The sequence below is a fragment of the Schistocerca gregaria genome, chromosome X (genome assembly GCF_023897955.1).
Source record: "Schistocerca gregaria isolate iqSchGreg1 chromosome X, iqSchGreg1.2, whole genome shotgun sequence".
NCBI lineage: Eukaryota > Metazoa > Arthropoda > Insecta > Orthoptera > Acrididae > Schistocerca > Schistocerca gregaria.
In genome coordinates this window covers 335,370,704-335,381,831 of record NC_064931.1, presented here as the reverse complement: position 1 = coordinate 335,381,831, position 11,128 = coordinate 335,370,704, and the positions used below count along the sequence as shown (strand labels likewise).

Genomic DNA, 11,128 nt, shown 5'->3' with positions numbered 1-11,128 from the left:
ACATTTATGAAAACTTGAACTGGAAGAAGTATATGACTGAGATTCTTAAACAATTGAGTTCAGCTAGTCTTGCTCTTTGTAGAATTGCTAGTGTTGGAAACAAACGAATCAGCCTCCTGACATAATTTGCATATTTCCACTCAATGATGCCTTGTCGAATAATTCTCTGGAGTAAGTCACCAGTTAGAAAGAAAGTACTGATTGCAGAAAAACGAGCAGTAAGTATAATATATGATGTTCACTCGTAGTCGTCATGTAGGTACATCTTCAAGCAGTTTGCCATTTGAAGTACACCGTCACAATACATATTTTCACTAATGAAGTTCATGCTAAGTAATCCATCACAATTTGAGAAGAGGTGTGATGTCCATACCTACAACACTACAGGAAAGAATGACGTACATTACCCGTTATTAAAGCTGCCAGTAGCTCAAAAATGGGACCGATATGCAGCAACAAAAATTTTGACCCATTTGCCCAATAACATAAAATGGCTAACAGAAAGCAAAGGAAGTTTACAATCTAACCTAAAATTATTTCTCCTGCACAATTCCTATTATTCCACAGACGAACTTCTGTTTCAAAACTCGTAGCGCGGAAAAAACCTTGCTTTTAAGTGCATTTGTACGAGTATGTCTAAAAAATAATGTGTTCATTAATGATAAGAGGGACCATGTGTACATATTCTGAACTCAGAATCGTTCAAATGATCTGCGATACACGTAACCAATTAACCAACTAACTATCGATCAGAAATGCTCGCTCTGTAACAATGGCGATCATTTGAAGCCACGTCAGGTGATTATGTGGATATGCAGACGATTTAATCCCAGAAGGGACTCCCGGCTCACACCGAGACTCTTCCTCATCCCTCATCGCACCCAAGTAGACCTAATCCGTTGCGAGGTCCACGAGAAAGACAGGCCGCGGCGCGTACGTCACGAAGGTAGGCCTGAACTCGCTCGCTCAGCTCAGCAGACAAAATGCGTTTCTAAAACTGTTAACTCGGAGCTGGGCGTTTAAGTACGAACGAGAATTGCATCTTCCACTGGAATCTGCTATTATGAAGTCTTACTGATTAACAGTACTACAGCAAAATTTAATTTAAGATCAATACTCGATATAAATGGTATAAATGCTTGTTTATAGCATTTAGTCTCTTCTGCTTAACAGTACTTATTACATGCTGGAAGTGGTGCGTTATGCAACTGATAATCATTTTACCATGATTTTATTTTATTGTACGCCAGTACAGCCGTAACAAATTATAATTAGGCCCAAGGACTTCCCACCATTATAGGACTAATAACAGTAACATTCCATAATAGCGGATTCCAGTAGAAGATTCAGTTTTCGTTTGTACGGACACGCCTAGTTTCTAGTTAACAGGTGTAGAAACGTAGTTCGTCTGCTGATTTGAGCGAGCGAGTGACCGCAGGTCTGCCGGCCGTGCGGTTCTAGGCGCTACAGTCTGGAACCGCGTGACCGCTACGGTCGCAGGTTCGAATCCTGCCTCGGGCATGGATGTTTGTGATGTCATTAGGTTAGTTAGGTTTAAGTAGTTCTAAGTTCTATGGGACTGACGACCACAGCAGTTAAGTCCCATAGTGCTAAGAGCCATTTGAACCATTTTTTGAGCGCAGGACTACCTTCGTGACGTACGCGCCGCGGCCTGTCTCTCGTGGGCTTCGAATCCGTTGCTTGTGACGTCACGGTGTGCAGCAGTAGCGCCAGTGAGACGAGACGGGGAAAGGTAGCTGTGTAGTGACGTAAATCCGGCAGCAGCAGTGGCTGCGCGAGATCGCCAGGCAGACGGACTTCGCGGAAGGAGGCACCCCTCCAACCCCTCCCCCATCCCTCCCTCGCCTACTGCCCCACCACAGATCTTTCCGGCGGCACCGGCGCCGGCTGAGGCGTGTTTGGCGTTCAGTCGTGAGCCGCCAGCCACGAGCAAACCAGCTGATTGCCCGCCGCCTGCACAACCACAACAGGTACTTTGCTGTGGCTTCGCCTATTCCTTATCATACTCTACACCACTAAATAGTGAGTTATTCAGATTCATTCTCTCTCTCTCTCTCTCTCTCTCTCTCTCTCTCTCTCTCTCGCCCTCTTTGTGTGTGTGTGTGTGTGTGTGTGTGTGTGTGTGTGTGTGTGTGTGTGTGTGTGTGTCCACCACGTTCGTTACGACTGAGTTATATGACTGCTAGTATTCTGTAACTGGTACGTCTTACATCGATACATATGTGTAGTTAAATGAAAAGTGGCGTCTATTGTCCTACAATAGGCGCATAGCCGCTGTGCATGTTGGAGTACAGAAATAACTTCAGTGCTTCAGCTGACTGTTGGGACATCTTTATTGCCAAATCAACGATGTAGAATTCATTCACAGATACATGTATACTTTTCATTGACATCACAATAAAGGTACTCCCACAGTCAGCTGAAGATAGTGAACTTTCATTTCACTAATTTACCGTACGGCGTCTAAGTACATTTCAGTGTTGAATTACATTGCAATATTTTTAAACACTTAATACTCAGTCATAAACAAACGTCTAGTCCTTGTATACTCGTATATTTGATGGACTTTGTGGTCGTAATCAGGAATTCCTGATACCCCCCTCTCTATGCTTTAGTGCTGCCTTCTTCTCTGATGTGTTGGATTTGTCAGATAACTATGAGTTCGTTTCGTTATCGACATTTATCAAAATAGGCCTCTGTAGCTACCATAAAATCAGACTCATCCAATACTTATTCAGTTTCTTTTCACAGTATGCTTAAGGAGTATAGTTGCCGTCTCTGGGGAGTTCCCTTATTTCACGGAAGTTAATTGGTGCAGTATGTAATAACTAGCTGAAAAGTGCTACTGCTTAATTTATAGTAGTATAATGATAAATCTTACTTTTTAAACACATACTATGTGGCAGTTTTTTTTTCAGAATAATGTATAATACTATCAGAAGACTTACATATTTACGCCATATTAAATATGTTGAAAACAGCAATGCGGGAATGTCACCTCAGGGGTAAATAAAGTAAATTGTGAGGCCATCTTGACCGGGAAACATAAAAATTCATACAAATGTAAGTCTAGATCGGCCACAAATTTTTGTCTTTGATCTGTTGTTTGAAAATGTTCATTCGGAGGGCAATAATATAAGAAACGTTTTTTGTCACCTCTGTGTGTTGTCGATAACGAGGGTTCGTGCGTTCGTTTCCCTACATCACACCAGCTACCGATATTATGGTGGGCATCTGTGAAAACGTCAGGACTACAGATGGCATGCAAAGGGCCTGCAAACAACACAGTACATCATATAGAAGCAGGACTTAGATATCAAAACCCACTCCCACTGTCCACAATTGGAATTAATCCATGATCTTTCGTATACCAGACGCCAGAGTTGTGCGAATATGCCTAATGGATCCAGTTATATTTTTAATATTAAGTGGATTAATTTTTTCGTACGTTTTGTAACATAATTTACAAGAAATCGCAGCGTCTTACATGTCCATCACCTCGCAGTAATAAGCTCTTATGCGATACGTACAAACAGAGGGTTGTGTTCATTAAATACACTTGTCTGAGAGATTTGTTGATTGTGTCGCATCCAAGCTGAAGATATTTCTTACAAACGAATATACCACCCCGTTTGGTTTTTACAGTTGTATGTACAAGAATATAAGTGCTACAACACCGTCACGTGAAGAAGCATTCCCTAAGCAGCAACGACCTCCTTGACTACCTGTAATGAACAATACACAAATCACCTCTTTCGGGTGCCAGTAACAATGTGATGACAATGAACGCATTGTAATCGGTGTGAATTAGTACAGCAAGGCGTCACAAGTATCGACTGATGTCGAGTGGTCAGAAAATCGATCTCACGTGCAGTGGCACGCGACACGGGCAGGCTGCTCAGCTCCGCGAGCTCTGCTGTAATTGCCGAGAAACTAAGTTCGGCTGAGCGATTTACTACCTCCAGTACGTTGCATCACGTCATTCCTTTATTACAATCATTTGGATTTTAGAATTATGAAGGAAAAAATCCCTAATGTTATTATTTACTGAGATGAGGAATAAACTGAGATGGATGATGAGGAGAACAAGGTAAATTTAGTTATATTTAAGTGTCAGAACAGGCCAAACATCTTGTCTCTGTGCTTTGTTTCTTTTTCAGGTTACACTTGATAAGTTTTAGGATCACAATTAGACAGAAGTAAACATAAATTACGTCATTTTAAACCACAAACAGAAAATGCACAATATACGCATGTTGTTGAGTGCAACATAAAAATGTAAAGGCTGAGTGTGCGTGTCAGCAGTTAGTGATCTTGTGGTTAGCCCTACGAACTGTCGATCACGGGGTCCTGGGTCCGATTCGCTGAAGGGTCGGGGTGTGTATGTTGTCCTCATCTAATTTCATCGTCATCGACGCGCAAGTCGCCGAATTATCGTCTCATAAAAAGAATTGTACCAGGCGGCCGAAATTTCCCAGAAGGGGACTCCCGACCGAAAATGCCGTATCCACATGTCATTTGTGTACGTGTGTCATTCCACTGTAAGTGTGGCTGGCTTGAGACTGGTGAACTTACTTTTTCCTCCGAATGAGGTACTCCGTCTTCTCCACACCTTAATCAGTAGAAATTTCTTGACGCAACCCCTTGTAAGAGAGAAGTAAAAAAAAAAAGACTGGACATTTAACCCTTTCGTGGCTATGGGGTACATATGTCCCACTAAAGTAGTACGCAGGTCTGAATGTCCGTATCTCATAGCTGTCTAGTGTTAGTATGTGGCGAGATGCTTTCGGAACTCGGGAAAAAATCCTACGGACCATGGGGAAGATGTATAGAAGATTGTGAGCGATCAAATGGGGCGTCGTGTGTTTATAGTGTGCCTGTCTCGCGAAAATCAGATCAAATCACCATCTTCTCCATTCCAAGATACTGAAGTAATTAATTGTAGTTTCTTATATATCATAGACATCGTTTTGAAACGTTACTACGCACCTCAGCAATTCTACTGCTTTGTACATAATTTGTATGTAGAAGGACGTATATGTTCCAGAAAACTTTATAGAAAACATTGGTGTGTGGCACGTCAAAGCCATATTCAAATGTTGTGTTGAAAATTTGTTCGTTATTGAATATTTTTCATTTTCGGAAGAATAATTGTGTTTCGTTACTGTTCTTTATACTTTTTTCCAAATTGCCGTCCTGATAAAATCGTTCTAATATTAAAAATTTAACTCTGAAAATCATAGGTTCACATGAAAACGAGGATCTAGTTAGGTTTGCGGGAGACATGTTTCCCGCTTCATCGATTATCAAAATCGGGCAACTTAAAATTTTTTTGGTTGTGAAAGAGTATTATTTATCACAAAGGAAGACAGTTTTTGACCTTGTATATGTCATACAAATGTAAAATAAAATTTAACCGCGAAAGGATTAAACACATAGAACAGTATGTACGCCTCCAGTTCGTTGTTCACACTATACATCAAACCTCAGGATCACACATATGATGTGCAGTAGATGCCGATATGCGTTGGTCTATGTTTGGCGAGACTGTGTAGAGCAGAGTTCCCTAAACTGTGTTCCACAAGAAACAATTAAGAATTCCTCGTAAACTTATTAATAACTTGGCCTTTTTCCCTTCTTTTGACGATACTTTTTTCATTTTATTGTGGTTTCTGTGTTATTAGTTATGATTTAAAATTTAAGTAATCGCTGAATAAAACAAGTTTTTCTCATTGTTAAAAATTTTATTAACCTTCATAATAAATACGGCGTTTCATCGAAGTACCAGGGTTTCAAAGTGTACCGTCTGAGGAAAAGTTTGGGAACCCCTGGTAGAGTGACACCGTGCCAGATGCCTAGCAAACAAGTCACGAGTGTGGAAGCTGTGAAAGAATGTGGAAGACGCCAGTGCTAATTTGAAACTGATGGTGGATGGATATGGTGTTATGGGCGCACAACAGTGTAGTCTTTAGCGGCCGTTTGAAACTGACACAGTTTTGTAAGCGTGAGACTACTGGGAAAGTAAAGGCAAATGCCCTCTGGCTGGCCAAAATAATTGAAAATGCGCGCAGTGAAATGGTGCAGCAACATCCCACATCTTATGACTTGGACAGTAGGAAAGACAACAACGAAGGTAATACTAATATACAAGACTTTTGTTAATGAGCTGGAGTATTAGTAATACTAAGCATTTACATAAGCGTAGCAGAATTAGAGTGACAGAATGAAACTTTTTTATAGTATTACTTCTGATTTTAAAAAATAGTGGAGGACCGGAACCTTGATATAGATCATCGCTTGTTTGGGAAGCGCTCTGTCACCCAAGCTTTTTTATTTTAATTTGGGCCTCCGACATCGCCTTAGAGTTCGCCTAGGTGACTGCACCCAGCGCGGCGGATTGTTAAACGAAGGGGCCCGGTTTCGATTCCCGACCGCGTCGGAGATTTTCTCCGCTCGGGAGCTGGGTGTTGTGGTGTCCATACTTTCGTACCGTCATAATTGACAGCTGAATAAGCACAGCTGAAAAGCCAATAAATTAAAAAAAATTCCGTCTGAACCACCTTATTCTTGCCGAAATCGCGTTCCACGGCGATAGCACTTTACTGAAGTAATTAGCTTATCAAGGCGATCTACTAAAATATTTTTACTTCTTGGTTGTTTCGAAGGCGAGTTAAGAAACTCTGGCTGATACTTTGTCTATGCCGATGAATAGCCAATCTTCTGAATGTGAAACTTGATGAAGAGTGACTTACAGCCAGGAATACAAAAGTAAAATAAAGCATTGTGCACAATGACTTATGTAAATTACTAAAACAATAAAAAGTAGACAAAATGAAAAGTAAGAAGAAGAAACAATAAGATTCTTGTCGATCTAAAATTTATAGAGATCTGGTCACAGAACTTCATTTAAAGATATCATTTATCATATTGGTCTAGTCATGATGCGAACTTTTACTCCGTCTAATTCCATATCTTGTATTGCTCGATAAAGGTAAAATGGTAGGTGCAGGATGCCACCGCATGATATGCCTCACAATAAGAGGGTGTCGCTAAGCAGAGTCCAAAATGTTTATCCCTAATAGGAACTTTGTCTGTCACCATTCACACCATCGGGAGAAGACTGTTGTAGCCACGAATTTTATTGGGGATGCAGTAGGACAGGGTAGGTTATATTCAACCAGAAAGATTCCCAACAATTATTAATAAAATGATATTTATTAAAATTGTAGAAATACTCAACAAAAACGATGCTTCTTCTTGTGAAATGTACCGGCCGCAGAGGCTGAACGGTCCTAGGCGCTTCAGTCTGGAACCGCGCGACCACTACGGTCGCAGGTTCGAATCCTGCGTCGGGCATGGATGTGTGTGATGTCCTTAGGTTAGTTAGGTTTAAGTAATTCTGTTCTAGGGGACTGATGACCTCAGATGTTAAGTTCCATAGTGCTCAGAGCCATTTGAACCATCTTGTGAAATGTCCAGTACAGTTAGATGTTTGAAATTATTACAAGTCCTCTAAAATATCCTGCCACTGTGCCTCTGAGTGCTGCCTTCGTAAAGTACACAGCTGGCCTTCGATGCCGACGGGACCTAAGTCTCGCACACGACTGCAGCTTGTAGACTCGGCGGTAATTGGACGCTGTACACGACTCGGCGCACTGAACACAACTGTCCGCCGTAGCTCAATGGACCAGTATTTCACGAGGCATCGACCAATCGCTATCCACACACGTAATGCCCCTGGCGGACCTCGGTATAGTTCGTACTGCCGACCCATACAGCTGCTGCGCTACGAGTGGAGCCGCTAAGCTAAGCGCGGCTTATCGACTGTGGTGCCGCACTCTCTGGAGTCGTGAGTACCGTCACCCCAGATTTGTTACGCACAGTCGGTCAGATGTGGAGGCAACATTGTGTGGTCTGTCCAAAGAACACTATATTTTAGTGAAAAATGTGGCAGTAAAAATTTTTCTTTTTTTGTGCGAGCGCTATAAAATATTTAATGTAGGTCATCGTTTTCAACGCTTCAAATAAATGAACTAAGTAGTACAAAGTAATATTAAAAATAGTGATACAGAAAACAGGTAAAATAGAGCATATCGGAAAAGCCAGGACTATGTGGAAAAGAGATTGTTTGGTTCTGCAGTTTAGCGGAATTCTTGTCAGATTCTATGTTTTTTAGTGTATAATCATCGTAGAACATTTTATCATGAAGTGTTATATGCAGCTGTAAAACATTGTATTTTTTCATTTTAAGTGCTTCATACAAGGAATTCATGTAAGATCCTGCCTAAAAAATGAAACGTTCATGATGGTCGTATATAAGTAGAAAAGCATTTGAAGTATGAAATAATATGACGAAGATTGCCTAACTGGAATTTTCTAAAAATAGTTTTCTCTCTTGTGTCGGCCGTAGTGGCCTTGCGGTTCTAGGCGCTTCAGTCCGGAACCGCACGACTGCTACGGTCGCAGGTTCGAATCCTGCCTCGGGCATGGATGTGTGTGATGTCCTTAGGTTAGTTAGGTTTAAGTAGTTCTAAGTCTAGGGGGCTGATGACCTCAGATGTTAAGTCCCATAGTGCTCAGAGCCATTTGAACCATTTTAGAGGGAAGGGGGAGGTTGACCTTGAGCTTGGGAGTCATCGGGCAACGATGCAGCCTGGGCCCGGTGATCAGCTCACTATTGTCGTATATATTCTGTTCAGAATTTAACATTCCACTGCCCATTCAGCATTTAATATTTCGTTGTTATTTATTTACGAATTTTGCCACATTTGTTTCGTTTATTATCTGTGTTGTTGTTGTTAAATATTGAAAGTATTCAGGAATATCACCCCTAACACTTCTGTAGTTAAACAATTGTATGTTTGTATTATCTTCAACTTATCTTAAATTCTGTGTATTCCCCTCCATAACAACTACAGATGACTCGCTTCTGGTTCAGTGATGATCGACATGTAACTGTTTATATGGTGAACAGAAGGGTACTCCAAACTGAAGAAGCCTTCGAGCAGAAGAGGTTTATACTACACCATCCAAATAACTTCACCCGTAGTGTCGTGCACACTTTTCCTATTAAGAGGGCGCCCATAGCCATCCACCGGATAGCGTATGTCAAGAAATGTGCACCCGAGATCGTTACAGAATCAACAGAACTTCTGGTTTAAGCCTTCCTTGAAATCAGAGCACCACAGTCCGTCCTGGGGACGATGCTACAAATCGCGATTTGTGTTTTCGCTTGTTAACGGCGTTAGCTGCCTTCGACACTTCACAACTTAAGAAAGCTACCGAGACGAAACGAAAACGGCTATTGGAGCCAGACGACGGGTATAGTTGGTGCCATCATAACCCACGACTTGCAGTCGCCATAGCCACTGGATTCAATAGTTGCCGGTAGAGCCTCCTCCAAATCTCTGACGAAACGGAAACCGTTTACCGTTCCTTTCCTTAACCTATTATTTTCTAACCTGAAGGTAACGGTGACACGCCGGCGTTTACCAGTGAAATATATAAGGGATCTCCCCAGCTGAAGTGCTTAGGAAACATTCCTTAATAAAAAAAATTGAAAAAATCAGTAAAATGTTTTGTGAAATGATTTGTCTAACATTAAGAAATTAAATAGATTAGAGAAGCGTTTGATTCGTCTCATTTATTGTAATGATTTCGAGCATCACTCAAAGGTGTGTCAAATGTTTCTCTAATTTATTTTGTTTCTTACATTTGGACAAATCATTTCACAAAACGTATGACCGATTTCTTCTCTTTCTTTTATTTTCAAGTTATTATGTTCAGAAAGCATGGTCTTATAACATTCATTTTCTTTCCTAGCGTCTTCTGTATCAGGAATGTCCTGAATTTAGTACTTGAGTTGAAGGAAACCGTTTTGTTAGTTGACTATCACATCAATTTAACTTTTTACGCGCAAGGCACCTAGGTCTTGAAAAACTTTTTGACACATCATTTTGGCTTCCTAGTGAATGCTGTGCTAGAAATGTGCTAAATTTAGTACGTGATTCGAAGGAAGCTATTTTAAAACTAAGGTATCACACCACTGAAGCTTTTTTACGCAAAATACGTGCACTTTGAAGAGATGAACTTTTTAACACCTCATGTACATAACTAGCAGTAGCTTTTCGTAAAATATTCCATTTTTCCGTCAACTCGCTAAGGTTTCCTTGATTACCGTGATACTTTAAAACATTTTTTTTGCGCAAAACTAGATATCACGCTGCTCAATGTGATACCCATTTGTCCATTTACCATCCTTCGTCAGATAAATACCTATTGTTATAGGGGACCTTGTTTCCGCTCCACTCAAACATCTGACCAAAAACACACAAAAAAATGGTGCTAGACTGGGAGTCAAGGAAACCAACGACGTAGATGAAAATTTGGTGTTATTTATAAGTTAGAAACTATTCGGCATAAGTTTCACAAAGCCGTCGAAGCAAAGAGGAAGTTGTACATTATTCGTTAATTACTAGTTTCTCTGTTAGAGGCTGCATTTGACCTAGTTGCACTTGAAATTCACAGTGCATGTGCTTACCTCGTTTCAGGGGCATACGTACTATTTAAATCGGACCGTGGCGCTAAGTTGGCTGGTATGTAACATCATGGCCTGATTCCAAAATACACAAGGAGAGCCAAAAGTGTTCTCTTAGCGCCGTATCTTCGGCAACAAAGACCTCTTATTCACAGGCGATAGTCTTTTAAAGACACGTAGCGCTTTCTCGCACCCGTTCAATAACGCCCACCAGCCCCTTTGTGATAAAAAATTCTGCTGTGTCGAGCACTTCTTAATCCGAAAGAGCGAGGTGACTGTTTCTTGTAAACGAGAAGCTGTAGTGTTCTAAACGAATCGGGGGCAATGAAACACTGAAAAACAAATTGGCAAGGAGGGCGACTTTAGAGGAATGTGGCATGGCATTGCCTTATTCTAAGGTAGGAAACGAATGACTTCATGTAGAACAACATCGACACACCGGATGATTGGACGCCCTTCCAGAAAATCGTGGCTGGAATCTACACATAGCCAGTAACTTCAGATTACTTTTGTGAATTATTATGGCAGTTTATTAGCAAAATAATATTTTTGTTTGACTGGTCATGACTC

General features: G+C 41.0%; 1 protein-coding gene across 1 annotated transcript in view; it reads left to right on the top strand.

The window, feature by feature from the left end:
• The first annotated feature begins 1,923 nt into the window (after window positions 1-1,923).
• LOC126299253 (inositol-pentakisphosphate 2-kinase-like) overlaps window positions 1,924-11,128 on the top strand; it is a 100,673-nt gene continuing 91,468 nt past the window's right edge. The window contains exon 1 of the mRNA XM_049991048.1: window positions 1,924-1,991. The gene's annotated coding sequence lies outside the window, so the exon portion shown is untranslated. The remainder of the gene's footprint in view (window positions 1,992-11,128) is intronic.